The sequence below is a fragment of the Capra hircus genome, chromosome 8, assembly GCF_001704415.2.
Source record: "Capra hircus breed San Clemente chromosome 8, ASM170441v1, whole genome shotgun sequence".
Lineage (NCBI taxonomy): Eukaryota > Metazoa > Chordata > Mammalia > Artiodactyla > Bovidae > Capra > Capra hircus.
The window spans coordinates 20,247,059-20,260,712 of NC_030815.1; positions in this window are offsets into that span (position 1 = coordinate 20,247,059).

The following is a 13,654-nucleotide window of genomic DNA, read 5'->3' on the forward strand; positions in this document are numbered from 1 at the left end:
ATATAAGCCACAATAAAAGAATAATTGAATCTTTCAAAACATATTTGCTAAAATTAAAATTTAATAAAATAGCTGAGGGACTTCCCAGGTGGCACTAGTTTTAAGAACCTGTCTGCCATTCAGGATACATGAGACGCAGGTTCGATCGCTGAGTCAGGAAGATCCCCTGGAAGAGAGCATGGCAGCCCACTCCAGTATTCTTCCTTGGAGAATGCCATGGATGGAGGAGCCTGGAGGGCTACAGTCCATACGGCCACAAAGAGTTGGACACGGCTGAAATGGCTTAGCATGCATGCATAAAATAGCTGAATGACAGAATAGATTTAGGTGAAAATTAGTTATTATACTGAGGGATTCAAATATGGGGTTATCCTATAATGCAAGACAAATGGAAAAAGAAATCATAAGAAGTAAAGATTTTTAAAATGTTAGCTAAATCCAGAAATTCCAAAATCTATTAGAACTTTGAACTGAAGAGGAAAAAGAGAAAAGAAGGAGAAAATAATTAAATTACTTATTTCTCTTAACTGAAAATCTGAATCTTTAGATCGATAGGTCCTGGAAAGGCTGAAAATGAGAAATGAAACCATGTATAATGAAACTGCACAAGTATATTGCACATTGTGTAATATAAATGATGAATTACCAATAAATGTTTTAAAAAATTTAAAAATGCAAAAATCCTAATGAATGAGAAACAAACCAATGGTAAGGAAATGCTAACAAAAAGAAAACAAAAGTGATAACGTAACTATTGGAAAAATAGCATTGAAGGGAAAAAGGCATTAAATATGACATGATAAAAAATGATGTTTTATACAGATAAAAGATAATAAGATGTTACAACAGTAATGAATATTAATGTACTTAATTCAGTTCAGTTCAGTCATTCAGTCCTGTCTGACTCTCTGCAACCCCATGGACTGCAGCACCCCAGGCTTCTCTGTCCATCACCAACTCCCAGAGCTTATACAAACTCATGTCCATCGAGTCAGTGATGTCATCCAACCATCTCATCCTCTATCATCCCCTTCTCCTCCGCCCTTCAATCTTTCCCAACATCAGGGTCTTCTCAAATGAGTCAGTTCTTCGCATCAAGTGGCCGAAGTATTGGAGTTTCAGCTTCAACAACAGTTCTTCCAGTGAATATTCAGGACTGATTTCCTTTAGGATTGACTAGTTGGATCTCCTTGCAGTCCAAGAGACTTTCAAGAGTCTTCTCCAACACCACAGTTCAAAAACATCAATTCTTCAGCGCTCAGCTTTATAGTCCAACTCTTACATCCATACATGACTATGATCATGGACTATGATACATGACTGGAAAAACCATAGCTTTCACTAGACAGATCTTTGTTGGCAAAGTAATGTCTCTGCTTTTTAATATGCTGGCTAGGTTGGTCATAACTTTTTTTCTAAGGAGCAAGCATCTTTTCATTGAATGGATGCAGTCACCATCTGCAGTGATTTTGGAGCCCCCCAAAATAAAGTCTCTCACTGTTTCCATTGTTTCCCCATCTATTGCCATGAAGCGATGGGACCAGATGCCATAATCTTAGTTTTTGAATGTTGAGTTTCAAGCCACTTTTTTCACTCTCCTCTTTCACTTTCATCAAAAGGCTCTTTAGTTCTTCACTTTCTGCCATAGGGGTGGTATCATCTGCATATCTGAGGTTATTGATATTTCTGGCAATCTTGATTCCAGCTTGTGCTTCATCCAGCCTGGCATTTTGTAATGTACTCTGCATATATGTTAAATAAGCAGGGTGACAATATACAACTTTGATGTACTCCTTTCCCAATCTGGAACCAGTCTGTTGTTCCATGTCCAGTTCTAACTGTTGTTTCCTGACCTGCGTATAGGTTTCTCAAGAGGCAGGTCAGGTGGTCTGGTATTCCCATCTCTTTCAGAATTTTCCACAGTTTGTTGTGATCCACACAGTCAAAGGCTTTGGTGTAGTTAATAAAGCAGAAGCCATGTACTTAATTACACACATTTAAAATATAAAACTCAGAAGCTATTAGAAATAGAAGGTAGTTTCTCTTTCAGGGAGTATGGGGCAAAAGATATTTGAAGGACCTTCCACTACAAAACATTTAGATCCAGGGTAAAACTTTTTACTGTATTATTGATCTTTCAGGAAACTAAGGAAAGCTTCAAAAAAGAAAGAGAAATAAAGTTATAACTGAAAGGGAAGCAGTACATTCTAGGAAAATATGAAAGGTAGGGGTTGCATGAAGGATAGATGATGTACCAGTACTGTACCAGGCCCAAGAGAACCAATGTGACTACATACTTGATTTAAAGTAACTAGTATCCGCTAGTCTCCAGAAGAAACATCAGTAAATATATCTTAGGGGGAAAACATCATCAATTTAGTCCCTTAAAATTTCTTAAATTCAAATCAAACTTAGATGAGCCTACAATCAAGGAAATGTGAACACTGAAGTACACAACTTTCTGTAAATGAATATCAACATCAATAATAAACAAATTTGAATACTCAAGAACTTTAGGTATTTAAAATTATCAGCTATATAGTATAAAAGAACTTTTATAAGATATTATAGTTGAAATTTTTTTACTGAAAATACCAAACTGAGCAAGCAACATGAGACTATCTAGAGTGATCAGCTCTGCTGTACTGTGCTTAGTTGCTCAGTCACGTCCAGCTATTTGCAATCCCATGGACTATAGCCCACCAGCCTCCTCTGTCCATGGGGATTCTCCAGGCAGGAATACTCAAGTGGGTTAGCATGCCCTCCTCCAGGGATCTTCCAAACCCAGGGATCAAACCCAGGTCTCCCGCATTGCAGGTGGATTCTTTACTGTCTGAGATACCAGTAAAACCCCAGAGTGACCAACAGATTTTTTTTTTAATAAGCAAATAGAATTTTGAAAGTGTAAAGTAAAATTGTTGCAATATATATATTAAAGCAGCATTTTAGACACTGATGAATAACAACACAGAAAATAGAGAATAGATGATATGAAAGAGAAATCAAGAGACCTATAGGATAAAATAAGAGGTGCAGTATGCACCAAATCAATTCTTAGGAGAGAACGAAGAATGAGGAAGATGGACACTACTTGAAGAGACAATGATGGAATTTTCTTGAACTGAGGAGAGATATGAAACCACAAAGACAAGAACCACAATGCATTACAAATAGGATAAGGAGAAATTCATACTTTGTAAGTTGAAGTGCATCTGCAGTACACCAAAGACAAAAAAGAAACCGATTAATGTGTAAATAAACATAACCACAATAGTCTGTATTAAATAACAATAATGTCTAATTTTGAAGGTTAAAGACACAGTTCTGAATTTTCTAGCATGTTATTCAGGAGGTCAAGTGTAGTTTAAATTTACAGTAAAAGTGTTAATATATGAATATTAGATTTTTGCTTAAATGTACATGGTAACAATATCAGGGATAAAGATTAAAAGACTAGAAATAGAAAATATAACTCCAGGTCCCTAGAGGGAAAAAAATGAAATAGAAAAAAGAATTCTAACCAACCCTGAGAAAAGTATGAAAAGAGAAAAACTATAAGCATTTGTAAAGCTGAATGAATAAAAAATAAATAGTAGAAAATAATAATAAGGAAAGGTATAAACAGCTTGAATAACTATTCGAGTTTGATTTAATCAATCTACGTAGCAATTAAGAATTTTGAACCCAATAGTGAATTTGCATTATTTTCAAATAGAAATGGAATAGTTACATATGCTAGAGTGACAATCAGAATTAAGTCAGGAGACAGAACCCACACAGGCACACAAAACCTCAAAGGAAATATCAACAAAATTTAAAAATGAGGGCTTACATCACATTTCCTACTCGCAATTCAAACAAAAAGCTATGACCTAAAAACAAAATGCAAAATTCAAGCATCAGTGTATTAGTTTTCTATTTCTACTGTAATAAATAAATCATCACAATTTAGTAGCTTAAAGGGCTTCTCTAGTGGCTAAGATGGTAAAGAATCTGCTTGCACTGTGGGAGACCTGGGTTCCATCCCTGGGCTGGGAAGGTCCCCTGGAGGAGGGCATGGCAACCCACTCCAGTATTCTTGCCTGGAGAATCCCCATGGACAGAGGAGTCTGGTGGGCTACAGTCCACTGGGTCTCAAACAGTTGGATACGACTGAATGACACAGCACAGTACCGTAAAACAATACAAATTTATTGTCATACAATTCTAGTAGTCAGAAGTCTAACACAGATCTCAACTGGCTAAAATCAAAGTGATGGCAGGCTGCCTGCCTTTCTGGAGGCTCTAGGGAAGCATGTTTTCTCTTTATTTAGGTTGTTTGTAGAATTCCGTTTCTTGCATTTATTAGACTGAGGTCCTGGTTTCTTGATGACTATAAACTGAGCACAGATCCCCACTTTCTAGAAGATACCAGATTGCCTCACAGTTACCTACTTCCATCTTTAAAATCAGCAAGAGTTGGTCAAGTCCTCATACTGCATTTCTCTGACCCTTTCTTCTGCCTCCCTGTTCCACTTTTAAGAGCTTGTGCAGTTATACTGGGACTCACATAGATAGGAAAATGAAAATAATATCCCCATCTTAAACTCATAACTTCAATCATATTTTCAAGGTTCAGTTCAGTTCAGTTCAGTCGCTCAGTCGTGTCCGACTCTTTGCGACCCCATGAATCGCAGCACGCCAGGCCTCCCTGTCCATCACCAACTCCCCGAGTTCATGCAGACTCACGTCCATCGAGTCAGTGATGCCATCCAGCCATCTCATCCTCTGTCATCCCCTTCTCCTCCTGTCCCCAATGCCTCCCAGCATCAGAGTCTTTTCCAATGAGTCAACTATTCACATGAGGTGGCCAAAGTACTGGAGTTTCAGCTTCAGCATCATTCCTTCCAAAGAAATCCCAGGGCTGATCTCCTTTAGAATGGACTGGTTGGATCTCCTTGCAGTCCAAGGGACTCTCAAGAGTCTTCTCCAACACCACAGTTCAAAAGCATCAGTTCTTCAGCGCTTAGCCTTCACAGTCCAACTCTCACATCCATACATGACCACAGGAAAAACCATAGCCTTGACTAGACGGACCTTAGTTGGCAAAGTAATGTCTCTGCTTTTGAATATACTATCTAGGCTGGTCATAACTTTTCTTCCAAGGAGTAAGCGTCTTCCACTTTCATGGCTGCAATCACCATCTGCAGTGATTTTGGAGCCCAAAAAATAAAATCTGCCACTGTTTCCACTGTTTCCCCATCTATTTGCCATGAAGTGATGGGACCGGATGCCATGATCTTCGTTTTCTGAATGTTGAGCTCTAAGCCAACTTTTTCACTCTCCTCTTTCACTTTCATCAAGAGACTTTTTAGTTCCTCTTTACTTTCTGCCATAAGGGTACTGTTTTTTAAATTCTGAGAACTAGGGTGTGGGCATCTTTGGGGGCCATTATTCTGCCTAGCACAATCAGATTGGCACTCACACACATACACAAAGACTGATAACATCTAATGATGGTGATGCTGAGAGTAAACAGTATTTGTGTGTGTGTGTGTGTGCATGTGTGTGTCTAAAGACTTTTAAAACCCAATTGGATCTTATGGACCTAATTCAAAATGTAAGTTTGACCCATGAGTCCCATTCTAGGGTGTTCTCCTGAAGAAATACTTGCACATATGTATAGAGATACTGTATGTTTTTGTAGGACCCTTTGCAAGAGCAAAGTCCTAAAGAATCTAAATTTCCACCTATATGTTAATGATTAAATAAATTATGATACATCCATACAACTTAACACAATGAAATTTTTAGGAAAATGAGACAAAGTTACTGAATGTACTGACTTGGGAAAAAAGTAGAAATATATCATGCATCAAAAAACAAATTGTTCAATATGCGTAATGAAAAACAACTAAAATAAAATCTGTCTCTTTGAAATTTAAAATTACTCTCCTAAATTACTTACATTAAAGAGGATATTAGAGGTTATTTTAAAATTAATGCCAAAATTTGTGTGATGAACAAAGAAGCACTTAGCCAAAAAATATTAGGCTTAAATGCATGTATTAGCTGATAAGAAAGAATTAGAAATAAATGAACTAAGTATTAAATACAGGAAGTCACATTTTAATAACAAAACCAACTTATCATAGGTAGTTGATATTTATAAAGATAGTAGAAAAATTAATGTTAAAAATAGAAAAATAGCAAAAATAATTTTAAAACTGGTTTTTTAGAAACATAAATTTTAGAAAATCTTTTTTAGAAAAAGGACATCAACAAATAAAATGAGGAACAAGAAAAGAAACACTGTGATATTTTTTGTGAGACAGTTTTTAAAGATAGAAACATAGATATTGATTTCAATAGTTTGAGGTGAGGGTTATATGAAATGGACAATTATAGAATATTTCCCAGAAAGGCTTAAGCTACAAAATTTGAATTTAAAAAGAGATAGGAAACCCAAATAAAACAATAATGAAAAGAAAGTATTGAAAATGTAGTCAATATCTACCCTTCACCCAAAATGCACAAGGCCCAGTTTTACTGGTCCATTCTACTAAACTTATAACTTTGTTATTTAATAAACTATTAAACTTTGGGGAAACTAATAAACTATTAAACTATAATAACTTTGTTATTTAATAACAAAGTTATTATGTTTATTCAGAACACAAGAATAAAAATGAAAAGCTATCAAACATTTTATCAGAATTATTGTTTACAAAGAAACAACATATTTCTATTGAACTAGAATAGCTTCCTCTTACTCATGAATAGAGATTTTAATAATGATAAATAAATATTGAAAAATCAGACCCAGGAATGTATCATGTTAGAGTTTATCACAAAAAAGAAAAGAAAAGTACTTTATTAAAATATCTATTCATATAATTCAGATCACTGACAGATTGGCTTTAAAAATATGACAATCTTGCTAAATGATTAAATATTTTATGTTATTTCCCCACCTGGTGGGTCTAATCTGAGTTATCATCTGTACCCACAAAGTTCAGGATGAAGTCCACAATGTCACATCATATAGGTTAAGGAGTATACTTTTGAGAGGAAAGGGGAAATAGGTATGTCAGTAGTTAGCAAAGGGAGAGATGGCATAGTTAGACATTCCTAATCCTTCTAACACATCACAGAGAGGCCAACCATCCCAGGGCACAGTTATTCCAGTGGCGACACCTTAATGCCTCACCCCTACTACCACCTGCATATCCTCATCTCTCTTCCTTATAATACAGTTATGAAAGTCTAGCATTTGAGTACTGAGAAACTGCCTAACATCAGCTTCTGTAGATTTGGAGTGAAAGCAGTTTACAGAAATTACCTGGAAAGTTTTGTCATCTGTCTTACTGAAGTCCTTGGGACAATAGGACACTGCAGCCGCTCTTGCAAAGGGACGGTGGCAAGGGGTGAAAGCCGCGTTCTCTCCTCCTGAAGTAGGGGAGGCATCCTTATCCCAGATAGCCTGATGTCCAAGCAAGTCCACCTGAACAAGGTCACCTTTGCACAATTCTGCTTGTTGCCTCATAAAAATTAAATTCCAATGCATGACTTTTCAAATCTTCATAAACTTGAATAGAAAAAGAAAAAAATCTGTAATTTTATTAGGAAGAATCTATCAAGAACCTGAAGCAAGTCTCATGTTTAGTAATGAAAGATCAAAGGCATTCCCTATTGAAAGCAGAAATAAGACAAGTAGGTCCTTGCTTTTAACATTTCTGGAGACCTTCTTAATGCAATAGGAGCAAAAGAAAGATAGTATTTTTAAAAGATAGAGTTGTCAGTTTTTTGGAGATCTAATTGTCTACCTAGAAAAGAGAAGTTTTTGAAATTGTGATAATTTTACCTCTTGACATAGCTGATTGTTATAATGTATGTTTGCTTTGTAAAAATCACCAAGCTCTTTTATTTACAATTTGTATACTTTTTAATATACTTTTTCAGTTTTGCTTGAAAGAGAAAGAATAAAACTCAAGAAATAACTATGAATATATATATGGGTATTTAGTATTAGATAAAATTAACATTTCAAATTGATGGTGGAAATTTGACATCTTAGTCAACAATGTTAGTTATCTACCAAGGGAAAATTTTATTTAGATCACTTAGGTAAAATTATATGGATGAATGATCCAAACATTAAAAATTTTTTAAACTACTAGAAGGAACTACAGGGAAATATTTTTATAATTCTTGACTGAAGAAGTTCTAGGTTGACAAGTAACAAAATCTAAGAGCCACAAAGAAAAAACTAATAGATTTAGCTATAAGATAGCAGAAGCAACGTTGAAAGGTAAGTGACAATGGGAAACATTTACCTAGGAGAAAAATTAATAGTGTCAGAATTCTTTAAAGAGCGCATAAAAATCAGTAAGAAAAAGACAATTTTTTTTAAAGAGCAATGATGTGAACTGCCAATTTACGGGGAAAAAAAATACAAATGACCAACACATATAAGTAAATATGTTCAGCCTCGTATATTGAATGAAAAAATTAAAAGTGGTAATGTAATATCATGTCTTACACATCAGATTAATCCAAATGAAAAATCTGGCAATATTCATTGCTGTTGAGACATGGGGAAACAGGAGCTAGTAAGAGGCATTGAAATTCATAGAACTCTATAGAAAGCAGTTCAGCAATATGTACCCAATTTAAAATAGGCATACTCTTTGAGACAACATTAACACTGACTACTGTTCTACAGTATTCATTGAATACTGTTCCAGTACTTTGGCCACCTGATACAAAAACCTGACTCCTTGGAAAAGACCCTGATGCTGGGAAGGACTGAAGGCAGGAGGAGAAGGAGACAATAGAGGATGAGATGGCTGGATGGCATCACCTACTCAATGGACATGAGTTTGAGTAAACTCTGGGAGTTGGCAATGGACAAGGAAGCCTGGCATGCTGCAGTCCGTGGAGTCGCAGAGTTGGACACAACTGAGTGACTGAACTAAACTGTTCTACAGAAATACTAGTACAAATGAACAAAATATTTATTGTATCATTGTTCATGTTAAAAACATTAGATATATCCATCCCACTGGTAATAGTTAAATAATATATGAGTTATTTTAAAAAAGGGAGCCAATATGTACAAACAGGGTAAGTTGAAGACAGAAAAATGGTTGAATAAGCTATAGCATGTAGTACCTTCAACAGTGAAAAAAATCTGTACATATTGCTGGGAATTTTGAACAGAGCCTATCAACACCGACTTTTCCTATTTACAACTGTGTGTGTGTGTGTGTGTGCAGGCGTGCACTCCTCAATTGTAAGATAAGATCAAAGAGATGTAAATAGAGGGAAAAAATCGTCTTTATGCTACAACTATAACTGACAAGATATCAGATGGAATTCCTATTGTATAGAGTGGTCTAGTAGGAAATAAACTGATAATAAATAGATGAAAAATAAACAAGATACCCTCAGATGCTGATGATTTCTTTGAGGAAAAAACAATAGAAAACTTAAGGGGCAACATTGGGGACAGAAGGAACTACTTCAGATTGGGTGGTATGAGAAGGTCACCTGCAGAATTGAAAATGCAAGGACTACATCTTTGCAAGAGCTGGGAAACAGATGCAAAGGACTGAAGGCACAATAGAGCTTGGTGGGTTGAAGGAACAAAACTAAGACAAAAGCAAAGTGAATAAGTTTGCTTTTCACTTTGATGAAAAGGGGTTGATAGTCAAATGATAAAATTCTTTTACGTAAGCAGGAAACACACCCTATTGGGCATTTAGGTGTAGGTAGGTATTTGGATTTTATTCAAAGTACAATGAGAGGATTTAAAATTCAGGCTTGATATGATCAGATTTAACATTCCAAAAGGACCACTTGACTGCTAGGTACAAATTTTAAGGGGGCAAGAAGAAAATCCGGGAGAAGGCAATGGCAACCCACTCTCGTACTCTTGCCTGGCAAATCCCATGGACCGAGGAGCCTGAAAGGCTGCAGTCCATGGGGTCGCAAAGAGTCGGACACGACTGAGCGACTTCACTTTCACTTTTCACTTTCATGCACTGGAGAAGGAAATGGCAACCCACTCCAGTGTTCTTGCCTGGAGAATTCCAGGGATAGGGGAGCCTGATGGGCTGCCGTCCATGGGGTCGCACAGAGTCGGACACGACTGAAGTGACTTAGCAGCTTAGCAAGAAGAAAATCCAAAGGACTAGGAGCGGAAAAGCCCCATTTAGTGACTTCTGTGTTGTGGAGGCAAGAGTTGATAGAGGCTCACTCTGTGATGTGTGGAAATAAATGAAAACAACTAAGTGAGGTAAGCAAAGGCTGCTTATTCAGAGCTTTACATAGCAAGGGAGTTAGCCACCATAACTCATTTTGGTAGAGACTCAAAGGCAGGCAGAAGAATGGGAAAGCTTTGTAATCAGGAGAAGAGAAGACTTCAGGAATGCCCCAATTGGCAGCTGCTGGCATGGAGAAGCTGTAGGTAGGCTAACAAGAAGCAAGTTATCCTTTGTGATTAGTGCTTATTTGGTTTTCTCTGTATGCTCAGTCTCTCAGTCATGTCCAACTCTTTGTAACCCCATGGACTGTAGCCTGCCTCCTCTATCCATGGAATTTTCCAGGCAAGAATACTAGAATGAGTTGCCATTTCCTACTCCACGGGATTTCCCAACACAGGCAACAAATCTGCATCTCCTGCAATGGCAGATAGAGTCTTTACCACTGTGGCACCTGGGACCTTGGGCTTTTTCTGGTTAGTCCTAAATGGAAAGCAGGAACAAAAATTAGGGACCATCTCAGTTGTTAATGAAATCCTAACTAACTGGGTTGATTGTCATAGAAGTTATTATTTATCTTATTGGATTGTTTCTAGAGATAGCAGTCTGGCTTCCTACAAGTCTAACTTGCAGTAGGCTGGCTTACAGAGCTGTTTTTGTACCTAAAGGGGTTAGTTTATTGGGCATGTTGCTTCAGGTTATGGGGCAAGGTTCTATTTTTATATTTGATTTCACTACTGGCCAGTTTTATACTGTCTCTCTTGGTGGTGGTTTAATCATGCCCAACTCTTGTGACCCCATGAACTGTAGCCTGCCAGACTCCTCTGTCCATGGAGATTCTCCAGGCAAGAATACTAGAGTGGGTTGCCATTTCCTTCTCCAGGGGATCTTCCTGATGCAGGAATCGAACCCAGGTCTCCTGCATTGCAGGCAGATTCTTTACCAACTAAGCTACAAGGGAAGCTCATTGTCTCTCTAGTGGTAATAATTGAATAGAATAGGGTAATGATTGGATCCATGGACCTGTCAAAACTTGTTAATAAATCAGCTGTCAGAGGGTTAGGAAAAAAGAATCTGGAATCACTCTTCAACAATCAAGTGTGATAGATAGTTACTGTTAGAATCAACAAAATGAAATATAGCTTAGGCCACAAAACTGAGCACTTACATTCAGAGCAGGGATCAACCAAAGTTTTTCTGTAAAAGCCTAGATACTAAATTTTCAGCTTTGCAGCCCTGGTGTCTGTTATAACTCCTCAGCTCTGCTATTGCAAGATGAAATAGTCATAGACAAAATATAAATGAAAATGGCCATGTTCCAATAAAACTTTATATATGAGCAATAAAATTTGAATTTCATATAATGTTTTTTGGGGTTTTTTTCAACCACTTAAAATATGAAAACCATTCTTAACTCACATGCCTTACAAAAACAGCCAACAGATAGTGTTTAGTCCAAGGGCTTCTCAGGTGGCACTAGTGATAAAGAACCCACCTGCCAATGCAGGAGACATAATAGACATGTGTTTGACCTTGGGTTGGGAAAATCCCCTGGAGAAGGAAACGGCAACCCACTCCAATATTCTTGCATGGAAAATCCATGGACAGAGAGATCTGGTAGTCTACAGTCCATGGGGTTGCAAAAAGTCAGACATGACTAAAGCAACTTAGCATAGTTTGAACTATGTGAATCCCTGAACTAGAGTCAAGGGTTGTTAAGCTAAGCATGTGTCATGACTTAATACAAATTATTTTCTAATTCTCACAGCTCTATGAAGTCACAACTCATATTGTGCCCATTTTAATAATTAAGTAACTGAGTCTTAGAAAAGGTAAGTAACTTTTGTAAGGTAATTTGCCTAATAAGCAGCAATAACATTTGTTACTGAGCTAACAGGATTTGACCTGGATTCTGTGTAACAGCTTTCCTCTCATTCTCCTAGTAGGTAACTTCAACTCATTTGGCCTTATCTCAGTTTTAATTTTCACAAGATTAAGAATGATAACAATATATATTTATCTTTGTATGATTGTTGTGAAATTCAAATAAAATAATACTTTTTGTAATGCATTTTATAAATTGAAAGGTTTTATTTCTCCTTTTCCCCCAGTGTGTGTGTACATGGGCAGTTAGTCGTGTCCAGCTCTATGGGACCCCCATGGACTATATCCCACAAGCCTCCTCTGTTTTTCCAGGCAAGAATACTGAAGTGGGTTGCCATTTCTCCTTGCAGGGGAATCTTCCCAACTCAAGGATCAAACCTGCATCTCTTGAGTCTCCTGAATTGGCAAGCGGGTTCTTTACCAACTGCGTCACCAGGGAAGCCCTTCCCCCAATGTAGCCATATGGTTTACTCCCTCATTTCTTGGAAGCCTTTGTTTAAATTATACCACATCGAAGAGGTTTTTCCTGACCATCCTATGTAAGCTGCTGCTGCTGCTGCTGCTGCTAAGTCGCTTCAGTCGTGTCCAACTCTGTGTGACCCCATAGACGGTAGCCCACCAGGCTCCCCCATCCCTGGGATTCTCCAGGCAAGAACACTGGAATTGCCATTTCCTTCTCCAATGCATGAAAGTGAAAAGTGAAAGTGAAATCGCTCAGTCGTGTCCGACTCTTGGCGACCCCATGGACTGCAGCCTACCAGGCTCTTCCGCCCATGGGATTCTCCAGGCAAGAGTACTAGAGTGGGGTGCCATTGCCTTCTCCGCTATGTAAGCTAGCACCCCCAATATTCTGATGCTTTTTCTTCAAATCACTTTCATACTCCAATACATTATACATTTACCTTTTGATTATTGTTTGTCTTCCCCCACACAAGAATACCATGAGAAACAATAAGAGAAAAACAACTCTTTAATCCCCTTGCTATAATCCCCAATGCCTGAAACAATACCTGATAGAAATGGATACTTAAAAATAACTATTGGATTAATGAATATAGACATGTAAGATATAACGATATTTAGAAAAAACTCTAGGGGAAAAATCATTCTCACTGCACACATTCTTTTAAAAGAGGAGAATAGAGACACTAAAGCAGCTATGAAAAATAAGCATTTATAAGCACTAAAACTCTCCTGATTCCAAAAAAAGAACACATCTACAGTTTGTTTTATTTTTAAGGAGAAATGCATTGACTTTGCTTTTAAGAGTTAAAAGAACTCTTGAATTTTAGGGAACTGTGTCAGATGAATTCATAATACAATAGTCCTACCTCAGGTGCTATTTCTCTTTCCACAGTTTCAGTTACCCAGCATAGTCCAAAAATATTAAATGGAAAATTCCAGAAAGAAACAATTCATGTGAGTTAAATTTTGCACCATTCTGAATAGCATGATGAACTTTCACTCAATCCTGCTCCATTCCACCCAGGATGTGAACCATCCTTTGTCCAGGATGGTTCACATCC